This window comes from Leptodactylus fuscus, chromosome 1 (assembly GCF_031893055.1).
Source record: "Leptodactylus fuscus isolate aLepFus1 chromosome 1, aLepFus1.hap2, whole genome shotgun sequence".
NCBI lineage: Eukaryota > Metazoa > Chordata > Amphibia > Anura > Leptodactylidae > Leptodactylus > Leptodactylus fuscus.
In genome coordinates this window covers 362,434,102-362,451,977 of record NC_134265.1, presented here as the reverse complement: position 1 = coordinate 362,451,977, position 17,876 = coordinate 362,434,102, and positions in this window count along the sequence as shown.

Here is a 17,876-nt window from a genome sequence, read left to right as displayed (position 1 = left end):
TCTTCTCCCGTGGCTTGTACGTCTGCCTGTGTCGCCCCGTCTCTATCTCTAGGTTGTGGGCGCTCAGTCTGTACCGGCTCAGGGTCTGTCTGTGTTTGGGGTGGCGTATTCTCTCCAGGTAGGTGGCCATGGTGTAGTCCCTTTGCAGTGACTGGTACATAATGAGTTTGTTGGAGTTATTTATTGCGCTTCTCCATTCCTCAATGTACCGCTCTTTGTCTCTCTCATTGACTCCTTTTATTTGAGCCTTGTTCAGGGCATGTTGGGGGTTTTGGCTTGGCAGATGGCTGATGCTTGGTTGGGGAGTATCAGTTTTTCTCTGGGGCTCTGTGGCTCAGCCAGGCTTGGTGGTGGTAAGAGCCAGGACTGCTGCCCTGTATGTGAGTCCAGAATGATAGCGGCCTCTTCTGCATGGTGAGCCATAGGGGGAGTCTTCCTAGCTCTGCCCTGCAGGCCATGTTGGAGGTGCTGCGATGGAAATGGAGCAGGTACTTGCAGAACTCCAGGTGGAAGTTCTCTGTTGGGCTGGAATCCCACTTTGACTGGTCTGGGTAGGTGGCTGGGCCCCAAACCTCGCTGCCATAGAGAAGGATTGGGGAGATGACTCCATCAAATATCTTCAGCCAGACCCTCACCGGTGGTTTGAGGTGGTACAGTTGTCTTCTGATGGCGTAGAAGGTTCTGCAGGCTTTTGCTTTCAGGGTTTCTATTGCTGCTTTGAAGCTTCCTGATTGGCTGAGCTCCAGCCCCAGGTAGGTGTAGCTGTTGGTTTTCTCCAGTGTGGAGCCGTTCAGTGTGAATTGTGGGGTGAGGGCTTTGTTGTGGCCCTTCTTCTGAAATACCATGACTTTGGTCTTCTTCTGGTTGATGGGTAGGGCTCATGTGGTGCTAAATTTTTCCAGCACTGACAGGCTTTCTTGGAGGTCTTTCTCGGTGGGGGCCAGGAGTAGGAGATCATCGGTGTATAGCAGGAACTTCACCTTATGGTCGTTCAGGGTGAGGCCTGGGGTTGGTGAGGCCTCCAGGGCTGTAGCCAGTTCATTAATATAGATGTTGAAGAGCGTTGGGCTCAGGCTACAGCCTTGTCTGACCCCTCGGGCCTGTTGGAAGTATGCTGTCCTTTTCCCATTCACCTTCACACTGCACTGGTTTCCGGTGTAGGAGCTCTTGATGACGTCGTACGTTCTTCCTCCTATTCCACTCTCTAGGAGTTTTAGGAGTAGGCCTGGGTGCCATACTGAATCAAACGCCTTCTTAAAGTCTACGAAGCAGGTGAATATCTTGCCTCTTCTGGTGTTGTGGACGTGAGTCTTGATGAGGCTGTGCAGGGTGGAGATATGGTCTGTGGTGCGGTGGTTTGGTATGAACCCTGCTTGGCTCTTGCTGAGGACCCCGTGTTGTGTGAGGAAGGCGAGGATTCTGTTATTGATGAGGCTGTTGAACAGTTTCCCCAGCTTGATACTGACGCAGATCCCTCTGTAGTTGTTGGGGTCGTATTGGTCTCCATTCTTATAGATGGGGGTTATGAGGCCTTTGTTTCAGTCTTGGGGGAAGTGTCCGGTGTTGAGGACAAGGGTGAATAGTTTTGCCAGTGCCGTGTGTATTGCTGGAGGGCTGTATTTGATCATCTCTGGTAGGATGCCATCAGGGCCGCTGGCCTTTTTGCCTTTCAGCAGGGCAATTCTATCCTGTATGCCTTTTATGGTGATTGGTGAGTCCAGAGGGTTCTGGAAGTCCTTGATGACTTTCTCCATATCCCTCAGTTTGGTGGTTATCTGTTGCTGTTCTGGGGTTAGGTCTTCTTCAGGGATGTTTTTGTAGAGACTAGAGATGAGCGAGTACTGTTCGGATCAGCCGATCCGAACAGCACGCTCGCATAGAAATGAATGGACGTAGCCGGCACGCGGGGGGTTAAGCAGCCGGCCACCGTCAAAGCGGAAGTACCAGATGCATCCATTAATTTCTATGGAGCGTGCTGTTCAGATCGGCTGATCCGAACAGTACTCGCTCATCTCTAGTAGAGATCTCTGAAGTAGGTGAGCCAGATATTGCCATTTTGGATGTGGAGAGTTTTTCTTGGGCTTTGTGCCCATATGGTGCCAGGTCTCCCAGAACGAGCTGTCCTGTAGGGAGTCCTCCAGTTGCTCCATTTTGTGGGAGAGGTACCTCTGTTTCTTCTCTCTGAGGGTGCCTTTGTATTGCTTTCATAGATTGTTGTAGGCTTCCCTCGTCTCTCTGTTGTTGGGGTCTCTGTGTTTCTGGTTGGAGACTGCCCTTAGAGAACGGCATAGAGCCTTGCAGTCGCTGTCAAACCATTTGTGAGACTGTTTGTTAGTCGGTCTCTTGGGCTTTGTCTGTTTCAGGCCTGCTAGTTCTGCTGTGGTGTACAGGATGTTTTTGAAGTCCTTCACTGCTCGGGTGACACCTTGTTGGTCTGGCTGGTAGGAACTCATATAGAAGTTTGTGAGAAGTTCCTTGATTTCGGGTCGGTTAGCCGCGTTGGTGTATTCGGTGGCCCAGTGACTGGCCGATTTAAAGGATGGTGGCAGGTTGCAGAGACCAATCTGGTGGGGCTGCTGTGTGAGAGGCTTGTCAGTGGATCTCATGTACAGCAGGATCTGATTGTGGTCTGACAGGTGTGTCTCAGGGGTGACTATGAGAGCATCTATGTCTGCTGGGTCTGCGTCTGTGATGACATAGTCCACCACGCTGTTGCCCACATGGGAGTTTAGTGTGAAGCGTCCCTGAGTGTCCCCTCTGGTACGCCCGTTCATTATGTACAGTCCCAGACTCCGGCACAGGTTCAGCAGCTGTCTCCCGCTCTTGTTGACGACTATGTCATAGCTATTTCTTCTTCTCTGTGTAGACTCCAGGTGGTGGACCTCGCCTACCGGGATGTGCAGGTTTCCATCAGAGGACAGAAAGTCTTTCTCTGTGCCAGTCCTGGCGTTTAGGTCACCGCAGATCAGCACTCTGCCTTGGGACCGGAACTGGGCAGATTCCCTTTGTAGGACCTCATAAATGTCTGGGTTGTTGTAGGGGGACTCTGATGGGGGGATGTATACTGCACAGAGATAGATGTCGTGTTGGCCGTTGAGGATGGAGTTGCTTATTTTTATCCACATGTGGTTGTCTCCACGTTTAATGGCTTTCACATGTTCTTTAAGCCCCTCCTTGAACCATATTAGTATGCCTCCTGAGTGGCGGCCTAGTTTGGTGGTCTTGCTTTTCTGAGCAGCGACAGAAAATTCCTTATAGCCCATGGGTGTTAGGGATTCATCTTCTGCCCGGGTCCATGTCTCTAGGAGGATTTGGATGTCAATATTTTTTAGTCTGTCTATAAAGTCTGGATCGTTTGGTTTGGATCCAAAGGCTGAGGCGTTCAGCCCTTGGATATTCCAGCTACTGATAGTCAGTGGTGTCATCTTTGGTGGGTATACCTTGTAATGAGCTGTCCTGCAGAGGACGGGATGGGTTTCGGACTAGTGGCTATGTTGTATAGTGTATGAAACTGTCAGGACTCCTAGGACTATATATATATATATATATATATATATATATATATATATATATATATATATATATATTACATAGTGTATGACACTGTCAGGTCTCCTAGGACTATATATATCTATAATACATAGTGTATGACACTGTCAGGGCTCCTGGGACTATATATATATCTATAATACACAGTGTATGACACTGTCAGGGCTCCTAGGACTATATATATCTATAATACATAGTGTATGACACTGTCAGGGCTCCTGGGACTATATATATCTATAATACACAGTGTATGACACTGTCAGGGCTCCTAAGACTATATATATCTATAATACATAGTGTATGACACTGTCAAGACTCCTAGGACTATATATCTATAATACATAGTGTATAACACTGTCAGAGCTCCTAGGACTATATCTCTATAATACATAGTGTATGACACTGTCAGGACTCCTAGGACTATATATCTATAATACATAGTGTCTGACACTGTCAGGGCTCCTAAGACTATATATATATCTATAATACATAGTGTATGACACTGTCAAGACTCCTAGGACTATATATCTATAATACATAGTGTATAACACTGTCAGAGCTCCTAGGACTATATCTCTATAATACATAGTGTATGACACTGTCAGGACTCCTAGGACTATATATCTATAATACATAGTGTATGACACTGTCAGGACTCCTAGGACTATATATCTATATTACATAGTGTATGACACTGTCAGGACTCCTAGGACTATATATCTATATTACATAGTGTATGACACTGTCAGGACTCCTAGGACTATATATCTATAGTACATAGTGTATAACACTGTCAGGGCTCCTATAACTATATATATGTATAATACATAGTGTATGACACTGTCAGGGCTCCTAGGACTATATATATCTATAATACATAGTATATGACACTGTCAGGGCTCCTAGGACTATATATATCTATAATACATAGTGTATGACACTGTCAGGACTCCTAGGACTATATATATCTATAATACATAGTGTATGACACTGTCAGGACTCCTAGGACAATATATATATCTATATTACATAGTGTATGACACTGTCAGGGCTCCTAGGACTGTATATCTATAATACATAGTGTATGACACTGTCAGGACTCCTAGGACTATATATATCTATAATACATAGTGTATGACACTGTAAGGGCTCCTAGGACTATATATATCTATAATACATAGTGTATGACACTGTCAGGGCTCCTAGGACTATATATCTATAATACATAGTGTATGACACTGTCAGGGCTCCTAGGACTATATATATCTATAATACATAGTATATGACACTGTCAGGACTCCTAGGACTATATATATCTATAACTAGAGATGAGCGAACACTAAAATGTCCAAGGTTCGAAATCCGATTCGAACAGCCGCACACTGTTCGACTGTTCAAACAGATTTCAAACCCCATTATAGTCTATGGGGGGAAATGCTCGTTTCAGGTGTAGGCAAACTTCAATAACATTATACTTACCAAGTGCACGAGTGACGGTCGGGCTGGATTCTCCTTGAAGTCTTCTCCCGGCGCAGCGCCCCCCGGCGTCTTCCGGGTGTTATTCACTCTGCCTAGGCATCGGGGCCTAGGCAGAGCCGACTGCGCATGCGCGGTCGGCTCTGCCCGGCCCGACGCCTAAGCAGAGCCGACTGCGCATGCGAGCGCATGCCCGCGCATGCGCAGTTGGCTCTGCCTAGGCCGGATGCCTAGGCAGAGTGAATTCCAGCCGGAAGACGCCGCTGGGACGCTGCACGGAGAAGACTTCTAAAGGTAAGAGAAGAACCAGCGTTGATTGGCAGAATGTATTGCACACTGTCAGGGCTCCTAGGACTATATCTATAATACATAGTGTATGACACTGTCAGGGCTCCTAGGACTATATATCTATAATACATAGTGTATGACACTGTCAGGACTCCTAGGACTATATATCTATAATACATAGTGTATGACACTGTCAGGGCTCCTAGGACTATATATATATCGATAATACATAGTGTATAACACTGTCAGGGCTCCTCAGACTCTATATGTAACGTCACTGCCTGTTCAGGTCTCTGCACCAGCCTCGTAAGTAAGAACTTACTCAGAACACCAAAAACTTTTGTAATTGTAGCCTGAGAGTTGATGATAATATGCAGATTTATGCAGTGTCAACAACCCCCCAATGATGAGATCTCCATCCTGGGAACATTTCTGTACAATCTTATCAACTTCTCTTATCCTGAGATCACAGACTAATTGTGCTAAAGGAAAGTAAAGAAGAAGGAACGTAGTAATGAAACTGCACATCTCCTTGTAGAAGTAGGATGATGATGATGATTATGATGATTTTGATGATGATGATGATGATGATGATGAGACGACGTGTATCCTGTCATCAATAAGACTTGATGGATAGAAGCAGTGAGCCCAGCAGTGACACAGACAGCACGGCCCCCAGGATCAGGACATGCTATATGGTGACTGCTCTCATCTCCCCTCCTTTTATACAGTATGATGGGATAGATGTTACATTCTCTGCTCTCACCGCACATCATTCTGGATCTGCTCTCCGAGGATTGTGCTCTGAACCGTCCTTACTATAGAGACTTGTAGAAGAAATAACCAGTCCCAGCCGTCCTTGTGTTATACAGAATATACCACAGACATATTCCACAGCCCTGTACAAAGATTGTCATCACTCACATTAACCCCTGACACTACTGAGGCCACAATTGCAGGAATGTTATCTCTAGTGTTTGTTTTTTTCTTCGAGTGTCTTAATGTAATTTTTATATATTGTAACACTTATGTAAAATCTGTATTTAAAACCATCAGAAATGTTTTTTTTTTTTTTGTTTGTTTTTCAACCAAAACCAGAGAACAAAACATGAGAACTTTGAAAAACAAAACCACTGTCAATGTCCGATTTGTTCAGTTTCCTCTTTGTTCCTGATACTTTATAATGAATCGTTTCTGTGACATTTTTATTTCTTGGAATAGAATAAGTCTTTATTATTATTTGTCAGGTCCAGGAATACATGAGCTCAGTGCAAGACCGGGGAAGGTCATGGGTTTGTTCTGGAGACATGAGAAGTAGAGATGAGTGAGTAGTATTCGATCGAGTAGGTATTCAATCTAATACTACGGTATTCAATATATTCGTACTTGATCGAATACTACTAGCTATTCGCAGTAAATATTCGATTCAGAGCCAGCGTTGATTGGCCGAATGCGATACAGTGTCTGTGAGAAGGCGGAGTCTAAGATCGGACCACAGCAGTCTCCATTGTGGTCCGATTTTAGACTTCACCTTCTCACAGACGAGCCTCCAGCAGAACCAGCGTTGATTGCTGAATGCTGCACACTGGCCAATAAACGCTGGTCAATTCATTCGTATGAGAAAAAGTAAGCTCCCTCGTAACAGCAAGCTGCCAGCTCTCCTGACTAGCAAGGACGAGCCTGCTGCAGAACCAGCATTGATTTGCCACAGGCTCGACTTTGCTAGTCGGGAGAGCTGGCAGCTTGCGGTTATGAGGGAGCTTACTTTTTACTTTTTATCAGCGCAACTGCAATCGCTGTGCAGTTATAGTGCACGGACCCCATAGACTATAATGGGGTCCGTGCACTTTAACTGCACAGCGCTCCTCCTAAACACTCTCCTCCTGCTATTCGAGGACATGGTGACGCTCCTTTAGTCGAATAGTGTTTTCACCTGAAATGAGCATTTTTTCCCATAGACTGTAATGGGATTCGATATTCGATCGAGTAGCTGAATATTGAGGCTCTACTCGAAATGAATATCGAATCTCAAATATTTCACCGTTTGCTCATCTCTAATGATAAGTGATTCAATGACTTTGTGTTTTGAAGATTTTTTCTTTAAGGTATTAGATTTCAAGTTAATCAGTTCCTCGTTTCTTGAATGTTTTTGCGCCATTGGTGGATTATAGATGGGTCTGTGTCTTTCCAGGTTCACAGGATGATAATTTTTGTGGCTTGTGTAGACCACGTAATTCAAGAAGATTTGGTGGATGTAACATCCAGCTCCAAAATCAATGTGGGAATGTGTCCTTTTTAATCTTGAAAGATGTATTGAGAAGCTGGGGACACGGGAGTAGGAGTCCCCTCAACAAGAACAACCCCATAGTACAAGGGTTAAAAACCTAGGAGTATTGCCCCAAGGTTGTACAACACGATGCAGACTTATAAACTGTCTGGCTGGAATATCCCCCTGTTTGAGGTCAGTGGAAGAAATTCAGAAGTGGTCCTTGGTGATGTGGAACTTGTCTAACTGGAGATCACAGATTTACAATTGAAAGTAAGTTTGGGACCTCTAAGTAATATATTCTGGTAACACCGTCTGGAAGCTGGAAATTACCCCAAGCTGCATCTTCTCACCAGACACTAATGGGGGTGCTCAAGCTGCTTACGTAATGTGTCTACAAGTCCCCAAGTTGTGTCTACAAGGGCTTCCAAGTTGACACTGTAGGAGAAGTGGCAATGCAGCCGCTACTCTTACTGCATGGAAAGCTTCTCCTGGTCGACTAGGTGACAACTTCAAAATCAGGCCTATAGACACCTCAAGATGCTCTGGGGTAACAATGGACACATTGATCTACAATCGATAAAGGGTGAGGGTAGATAATAAGTACAATCTGCAAAGCTCTAGTAAATCTCATGTGCTCCTTCTGGTGTGTAGCGGGTCTCTAATTTTCTGACCAAATGAAATAAATAAAAATTAAATTAAAAATGCCCCTAAAAACACCACAAAAACAATCAAAACACACCGAGGCAAATGTCACCATTTTATTTGAAGATGTATATAGTGTAGCCTTAGACAACCTACAAATGTATCACATTTATCAAGTTTACATACTTCAACCTACCAAAATTCTAGAGACATTACTGAGCTTATTATCATATCTTACACCAAACAAGCTTTTCACCAAGTCACACTGCCCACACGCCCTTCACATCAAGCACACCTCCTTGTCAAAAAAGGCATACAAATTTGAGGTGAATGAACAGTAAAATATTCGATATTCATTATTCGTTTCAAATAGCCGCTCAATATTCGACTATTCGATCGAATATCAAACCTCATTATAGTGCGACCACCTCGGGAGAACCGTGCAGGAGGCTGGACTGTCACGGTGACCTTATAGACACCAGAACTCCCAGGAGAGGTGCACAGGGTGATAGGCAGAGTCAGTTAGATGTGACGCCAGTTGGAGTATTGGGACACCCACTGGTCCCTGGGCTGTAGATGGTGATGTGGGTGCCAGTGCTCCCTCCAACAAGAAGCTTGTGCCCAGGGCGTAGCTGCAAGGAAGGCAATGTCCAGGCCAGGATCAGTAGAAGTGCTCACTGCTTTATTGTAACAGGCATCTGCTGGTCACTTGTCCTGTAGCAGTGAGCTGTGGCACAGGGGCTTGTAGCTGGTTGACACCTTCCCATGTATTAGCAGAGAGTCTAAGATGTCTGCAGATCCGGATTCTGGTTTACTGCAGGGGTTCAGTTACCTTGTAGAGGTTGGTGCAGGCTGCCAGGGTTACAGCTCTGCTTAGCCTGATTTAATCCTGTCCTCTTACTGATAGTGATGGGGGCGCTGTCACAGCTTCTCTGCCCTGCTGCTGCTGTGGCAATCCTCACAGAACAGTGTCTGACACACAAGATGGCCACTGCCACACTTCTCCTTCCTTCTCCTTCCCTGGCTGCTTACAGAATACTACTTCCTCTCCCTGCTATGACTATTTCCTGTTCCAGCTATAGATCCGCCCACTATAGTGTGTGTTACTATGGAGACCACAGCTCACTAGGACAAGTGAAACCAGAGAACAACAGCTTAACAACATTACACAAATGACTACAGAATGAACATGGCAGCATATACAAACTATCATAACATGTAAGGCACTTGTATGGCCAAATAACCATTAGTAACTCCTGTGAGGGGGTTACAATAGTCTATGGGAGAAAATGCTTCATTTCAGGGGATTCCACCATTCGACTCAGGAGGGTCACCAAGTCCACTATGACACCCCAGGAAATGATGTCAACACGCTGGAATGCAACTGGGACAGCAGGGGAAGCATGTCTGGGGGCATCTAACACACCAAAGTCCCTCTATTACCCCACTATCACAGCCTAACAACTACACACTATACACACTCAAAAAAAAAACTATCAGGGTGCATTCACACTACGGATACGGTGACTGATTCTGAACGTGAAAACACATTCAGAATCATCGTGTATAAAGCAGATCCCATTCATTTCAATGGGAGCCGGCATATGAGCGCTCGCCATAGAAATGAATGGGTTGCTTTTTTCACTACGAGCACTCCCATTGAAGTGAATGGGAAGCGCTCTCGCGTGTACGGCTTGGAATGAAAGAGAGAAAGTAGAATGAAAGTAGAGCCTTTAAACTACAGTGCTTTTGTCCCTTGTCATGAGTAGAGTCCTTAGAAAGCAGTGTTTTTGGCCCTTGGAGTGAGTAGAGACTCTAACCAGCAGAGTGTGGTGAATTCAGGGTGGATTGATCCTCTAACCAGTAGAGTTGGGGGGAATCAGGGTGGATTGACACTCTAACCAGCAGACTTGGGGGGAATCAGGGTGGATTGAGACTCTAACCAGCAGACTTGGGGGGAATCAGGGTGGATTGAGACTCTAACCAGCAGACTTGGGGGGAATCAGGCTGGAGTGACACTCTAACCAGCAGAGTTGGGGGAATCAGGGTGGATTCATCCTGGTAGGATCAGAATTGTGCAGCGCTGATGGAGGAGGAGTATGAGGAGGAATTGTAGAGAGTGAGCACACACATGCAACTTCATGTCAGGGTGCTTGACACCGGTGGACATGAAAATGATGGGTCTATCCAGTGGCTGTTCATTTTTATGAGCGTCAGCCGGCCAGCACTGTCAGCTGACAGCCGTCTGCGCTTATCCGTAATTATGCCACCAGCAGCGCTGAAGACCCTTTCGGAAAGCACACTGGCGGCAGGGCAGGAAAGGACCTCCAATGCGTACATCGCAAGTTCCAGCCACAAATCCAACTTGGAGACCCAATAAGTATAGGCCACAGAGGGATCGGAGAGGACGGGACTGGTGTCGGCCAGGTACTCTCGCAACATGCGCCTATACTTATCCCTCCTGGTGACACTAGGCCCCTCAGTGATGGTACTTTGGCGAGTGGGTGCCATTAACGTGTCCCAGACCTTGAAGAGTGTGCCCCTGCCAGGTGTGGCCCGGATGACAGTTTGTCGCCTGTTGGAGGAACTCTCCTGTGTGCCGCAAACGACAGTTGATGGAAACATCTCCATCATATTCTGCACCATTTGCTTGTGGCAATCACTCATGCGACTGGCCCTCCCCTCTACCGGAATAAAATTACAAACATAATTTTTATACCGGGGGTCGAGGATTGCAAAAATCCAGTAGTTGTTGCTCTCCAGGATTTTGGTAATGCATTTGTCAGTTGCAAAGCACTCCAACATGTATTCAGCCACGTGTGCCAGAGTGTTACTTGGCGTCACTTGGCTGCCCCCACCGGAATGGTCACTCTCCATTTCCTCCTACTCCTCCTCCATTTCGCCCCAACCACGCTGCAGCAATGGGACACAATGAACTGCCCCGCTAGCCTCCTGTGTGACAATGAGATCTACCGCTTCGTCCTCCTCCCTCAATGTACGCTGTGAAGCAGACAGGAGTGTGCCCTGACTATCCTGCTGGGATGTTTCAGCACCTATGCCCGACTCCTCAGTGTCCAATGCATTATCCCTTTTAGGATCACATCCTCCATCTTGTATTTTGTCAGCCATCTTGTTCCTATCAAAGATAAGTAGTTTTGTCTCAAAAAGGAATTGGCTAGACTAATTAACATGGAGACGCTATGGGCTGTACTATTGAGATTTTAAACAAAAGATCAAAGAAGGAAAACCCTTCTTTAGGTGATAAGGAGATGGAATGTTAATGAATCCTTATCTATCTGATCGACTTCAGGGCTGCACCTTTGTGTCAATGTAGAGTGTGTAAACACAGGATGTCTATAGTCCATTGAATGTTAGCTCCAAGAGTGGCACCAAGCCTTTTGATCTCTAATTAGATGGAGATTACAGTAGGCTTTAGCCAATGGTTACAGGCTAGGACCTCTCCACAGCCAATCCTGGTATGCCAACTATGTTATGTTATAGTTCAACCTGCTCTGTATTGTATAAAAACTACCTCTCTGTAACAATAAAGCGGAATTACACTTGATACACCACCAGCAGTGTATTTGTGTGTGAATTCTCCAGGCCTGTTAATTAATTAATTAATTAATTAATTAATTAATTTGAAATTCTGCAACATACTCTATTATGAGGACCCCTTGATGTCCCTAACATCCCTGATGGCGATGAGTGATTCTCGCATCACACACAGGAGGGGGATTGTGACACTCACAATTGCGTCATCACAATTGACCCTCATGGTTGACTCCTCAAAGACATGCAAGATCTCGCATAAGTCTGCCATCCACGGCCACTCATGGTGCAGAAACTGCGGAAGCTGACTCTGAGGATCCCTTGGGTTTTGGAGATGGTACTCCATCAAGGGTCTTTGCTGCTCACACACTCTACTCAACATGTGGTACGTCGAGTTCCAGCGTGTGGGGACATCGCACATCAGCCGGTGTTATGTCAGATGGAGGCATTGCTGGAGGCTTCGGAGGCTAGCAGCGGCTACTGTGGACTTGCAAAAGTGGGCACCCAAGTGCCGCACTTTCACCAGTAGCTCGGCTATATTGGGGTATGTTTTCAAAAAACGTTGCACCACTAAATTCTACACATGGGCCAGGCATGGAAGGTGTCGGAGGTTGGAAAGCTCCAGAGCCGCTACCAGGTTGAGGCCGTTATCACACACGACCATGCCTGAGCCCAGGTGCAGGGGCGAAAACCATATTGCCGACTCATCAAGGAGGGCATCCCTCACTTCGGAGGCAGTGTACTGTCTGTCCCCCAAGTTTATAAGGTACAGCACGGCCTGCTGACGTCTCCCCACGCCAGTGCTGCAGCGTTTCCAGCTGGTAGCTGGGGATTAATGTAATGGCGGAGAAGAAGGAGGAGGGTGGTGGTTCAGAGCCCCTGCCAGGAATGTTGGGCGGGGAAATGAGGTAGACTGCCCCTGATTGTGACCCACTTCTAGCCTCAACTACATTCACCCAGTGTGCCGTGAAATGTAGTGTCCCTGTCCGCATGCACTTGTCAACGCATCGGTGGTCAAGTGGACCTTTGTGCAAATCGCGGAGCTTAGGGCCCACTGGATGTTGCGTGACATGTGCTAGTGCAAGGCGGGGACAGCACAGCGGGAGAAGTAGTGACGGCTAGGGACGGCATAGCGAGGTGCCGCACTTGCCATCAGGTCACGGAAGGCCTGACTTTCAACAAGCCGGAACGGCAACATCTCCTGGGCCAGCAGTTTGGAGATGTGCGTGTTTAAGGCTTGTGCATGTGGGTGGGTAGCGCTGTATTTGTGTCTGCGTTCAAACGTCTGGGAGATGGTGGGTTATTTTGAGGAGGCGCATGATGGTACAGGAAAAGGAGCAAAGGCAGGAGAAGGATGTAAGGCAGGAGAAGGAGCTGACGTAGGAGAAGGAGCTGAGGCAGGAAAAGGGGAGGATGAGGTAGAAGTCCCCAAAGTGGTGGAGGAAGATGTGGAGGTTTCCTGGCTGCTGGTCTGGACTGCAGTGCCAACACTGGCAAGAGCGGTAGAGGCAGTGCTTGCCTTACAAATGACGGCGCATGGCAGTGGTTGTGAGGTTGCTCTTTTCAGAGCCCCTACTCAGAGTGCAGTTGCAGAGTGTGCAAACGGCACTATATTTGTCCGTAGCAAACACATTAAAAAAAATTCCACACCACCGAAAACCGTGGCCTCGATGGGGTAGTTTTTCTAGGCTAGGTACAAGAGGGAACATTTTGGACCCTGCTGGCTGTGGCCTGGCTTCAGTGAAGCAGCTGTCCTCTGCCTCTGGACATGCCTCTGCCTCTAGCCACCCTCTTTGGTGCTGCACTTCCCTCCACATCTCCACTACTCTCCCCGCTTGACTTCCGCCCTGTCTAGGTCAAGTCAGTGGCCTCATCGTCCACCACCTCCTCTTCCAAATCCTCCGATGGCTCCTCCTCCTCTTGCGCAACAACGACGGCAACAGGCTGCCCTGATGGCAACTGTGTCTCGTCATCGTCGTCACTGAGGGACGAATGCTGGCCAACAGAAACAACAGGAGATAACGGATGCTCCAGTGTTTGTGCATCAGGCAACTCATCTGTTACCTCTGGTGATTCAGGACGTGGTGGGACAGAGAAAGGGACAGTGAATGGAGCCGAAAACAGCTCCTGGGAGGTAGGAAAGGTGGGTTTAAGTTGCTGGGAAGATTGGGCATGTTGTGAGGAAGGAGGACCAGACTGTTGGGTAGGAGGAGGAGTTGAGGTAGAGGCTGACTGGCTGTTGGAGAATGTGCTGGAAGCATTGTCCGCCAGCCATTGTAACACCTCTTCCTGGTGCTCGGGCCTGGTTAGGGTTGTACCCTGCAGCCTACTCAATGTGGTCATCAAGCCAGGGACTGTGGGGAAGCGCAATACTTGCTGCCACAGAGCTGTAGGCGCAGTAGACGCTGTTGTTTGAGCGCAGCCTTGCTCAACATCTGCATTTCCACGCCCTCGTCCTCGTCCCCATCCCCTTGCGCTAGCCTTGCGCATTTTGGATGTACTATTCCCTTTTTGAAGGTCTATACACCACAAAGAAAAGCTGTTTTTCAGCTATATGAACTTGTAAATGCAGTGAATTGCTGCAATTTTACCAGAAACAACAAAATTCAAGGTTTATATCAGCTCTATATGATCTAGTCACTGCTGTGGATTCTGGCTATTCTGTGTGCGGACAGCCAAAAATGAAAGCTGTTTCTCTGCTATATATGAACTTGTATCTGTTCTGTATCTCTGTTTTCCACCGTCCGGGGAAAGCTGGACTGATGTCCCTACAGTGTATAGCTCTGAGAAGAGCTGTTGGTTTTCTTCTTTAGTTCTTGCCTGCCTATCTGAAGCTAATCGCTATCTAGCCCTCAGCAGATCTCTCTCTCTCCCTATCTCTGGCGAATAGGGCGGCGACCGTTCTTATAAATGGAAGGTCACATGTTTTCAGCAGTCAATGGGTTTTATCAATTTTTTTAACTGCCTCCGTTGTCGTAGTTCCCGTCCCACCTCCCCTGCACAGTTATTGGTGCAAAAAACGCGCCAGGGAAGGTGGGAGGGGATACAAATTTTTACTACGTTTGCCGTGTGGTATTCAATTGGAATTGAATACCTCAAACGGCCTGATATTCGATCGAATACCTATTGTATCGAATGGCGTTCGCTCATCTCTAAAAGTGACCCTTACAGTTGGAGGCAGCAATGTCATGCCAAGTAACATACTGGCACACATGGCTGACTTCATGTTTGGTTGCTTTTCAAGAGACAAAGGCATAGTTCACATCATGGAGAGAAAACAATACTGGATTGAACAAAAAATTGGATTGAGCTGATATAGCCTGATTGGATTGCTGTGTCTCCTACTTAGTTTTTGGGGGGTAGACCCTTAAAAATTGGATTGAGCTGATATAGCCTGACTGAATTTCTGTCTCTCCCACCTAGGTTTTGGGGTGACACACCCTGTATATCTGGATTGAGCGGACATAGCCTGACCTATTTGCTCTGTATCCCTGTTTTAGGGTTACACAGCCTAAAAAGCTGCTTTGCATGTATATAGCAAGATGTAACTGCTGTGAATTCCTGCTATTTTTTTTTTGGGGGGGGGGGACCCCAGAGAAAAGCTGTTTTTCACGTATAGCAAGAACTGCCTGCTGTGGATTCCTGCTATGTTTTTTGGGGGACACCCCTAATAAAAGCTGTTTGTCACGTCTATAGCAAGAAGTAACTTGTGTATCCCTTTTTTCCACCGTCCGGGGAAAGCTGGACTGATGTCCCTACAGTTTATAGCTCTGAGAAGAGCTGTTGTTGTTCTTTGGTTTTCCCCTGCCTATGTGAAGCTAAATCCTATCTAGCCCTCAGCAGATATGTTTCTTTCCCTATCTCTGACCGCAAAAATGGCTAATATGGCGGTGGATAATAATATATATTGGGCTGGACTATTCTTATAAATGGGAGGTCACATGTTTTCGGCAGCCAATGGGTTTTTTAAAAAAAAATTTCAATGCCTCCGTTGTCGTAGTTCCTGTCCCACCTGCCCTGCACAGTTATTGATGCAAAAAACACGCCAGGGAAGGTGGGAGGGGATACAAATTTTTACTGCGTATGCCGCGTGGTATTCAATTGGGAATGAATACATCGAACGGCCTGATATTCGATTGAATGCCTATTCGATCGAACAGTGTTCGCTCATCTCTAGTTATAACAGATAGCTGCAGAGATTACTAATTAATAGGGTTGAGCCAATCTTGACTTTTCAGGATCGATTTTGAAATCCGATTTCCGATCATTTTTCATTCGAACCCGATCTCTATCCCAATTCCGATCCCAATGCAAGTCAATGGGATTTTTTTTTACTAATCAGAGATCGGATTTTAAAAACAATCCTATTCACTATACAGCATGGAATCTAACAATTGAACACTTTAATTATTAGAATCCACGCTGTGTAGTGATTTTTTTTAATCACTAAGTAGCCAGAGGATTTTTTTTTTAACCCTCTGGCTACTTAGTCCCCCCTGGTGTCCACTTACCTGCAGAGATGGCTGTTCCGGTGCCCGGTGTTCTCATTCTTCTTTGCCTCGCTGCCCCTGCCTCCCAGGTTAGGAGAGTGTGGGCGGATACAGGGCGGGAGACATGACGTTGCCCCTCCCAGTACCCGCCCACACTCTCCTAAGCCACAAGCCCCACCTTCTTCCTAGCTCTTTAACACTAACCTGGGAGGCGGGGACAGCGAGGCGAAGAAGAACGAGAACACCGGGCACCGGACCAGTCATCTCTGCAGGTAAGTAGCTACTAGAGATGTTAGCTAGTCTCCCATTAGAATGAATGGAGGCAGCCGGTGCGCAGGGGGTTAAGGCTGTTTTCCGGTTGCTTCCATTCATTTCTATGGAACCACAGTGGAGCCTTCACACTGAGTATACACTTCACTCAGAATGAGCGGAGCGTATACTCAGTGTGAAGGCTACATTCTTAGGGCTCGTTCACACGGAGTAAACGCGGTGCGCAATGTGCCGCGTTTACAGGACGTTTGCGCCGCGATTTTGACGGTGCATGTTTGCGGTCGCGTTAATGCCGTGTTAATGCGCGTTAACGCGACCGCAAACATGCACCGTCAAAATCGCGGCGCATTGCGCACCGCGTTTACTCCGTGTGAACGAGCCCTTAGCTTTTCCGACAATGTTTGGCCAGTAGCAAAGCATTGTGGGAAATAATCACCGATCTTGATCCCACCTAAAAAGATCGTGTTCGGAATACTGATCGCGATCATGAAATTTTCTCGAACGCCGATCGGAATCTGACCTTTTCCGAACACGATTGCTCAACCCTACTAGTTAAGAATTCATTTTTTTCCACTACTGCAAAAGGCTTGTAATGTTCTACCTTGAATACACAGGTGAGTAATGGGCAGCAGTATAATGGCAGTGAGTGCTGCAAGGTATAGTAGGATTGTCGCTATTACCGGCACTGCAACCACCCCGAATGAACCCTGTTTTGCTTCACTACTCTTTTATAAACCCCCCCTCCCCCATCCTTTACCTACACTTCTAATACTTTTTACTTAATTTTTAGAAGTTTTGAATTGTTTCCAAGCTGAGGATTTTTATAGGGCTGTGACATCACAGGGGCGGCTGCAGATTAGCTGCACACATGGCATTGTGGGTGATCCTGCATTCCCAGAGTTCCCTGCCCCTTGTCCTAAAATGTACAGCAGCCATTTTATTAAAGACGTACGACTCAATGCATGAGGAAATCTGGCTTCTTGGCGAATCAAAGATTTCCTGAAATTCGGAACAAATTCCTCTTCTGCAGCTTCGATTCGCTCATCTCTACTTATAACTACAAACCTAAATGTATTTTCTTGAGATTTTCAATGATAACCAACACAGAGTAGCAGATACTTGTGAAGTGGTAGGTGAATGGTACAAGGTTATCAAAACTTTAATCAAATAAAAATCGGAAAAGTGTGACGTGCAAAAGTCTTCAGCCCCCTATATCAATATTTTGTAAAACCTCCTTTCACTACAATTGCAGCTGCAAGTCTTTTGGGCTCAGTCTCTATCATCTTTACACATCTAGAGACTGAGACTTTTGCCCCTTGTTCTTCTGTGCAGCCAGATTG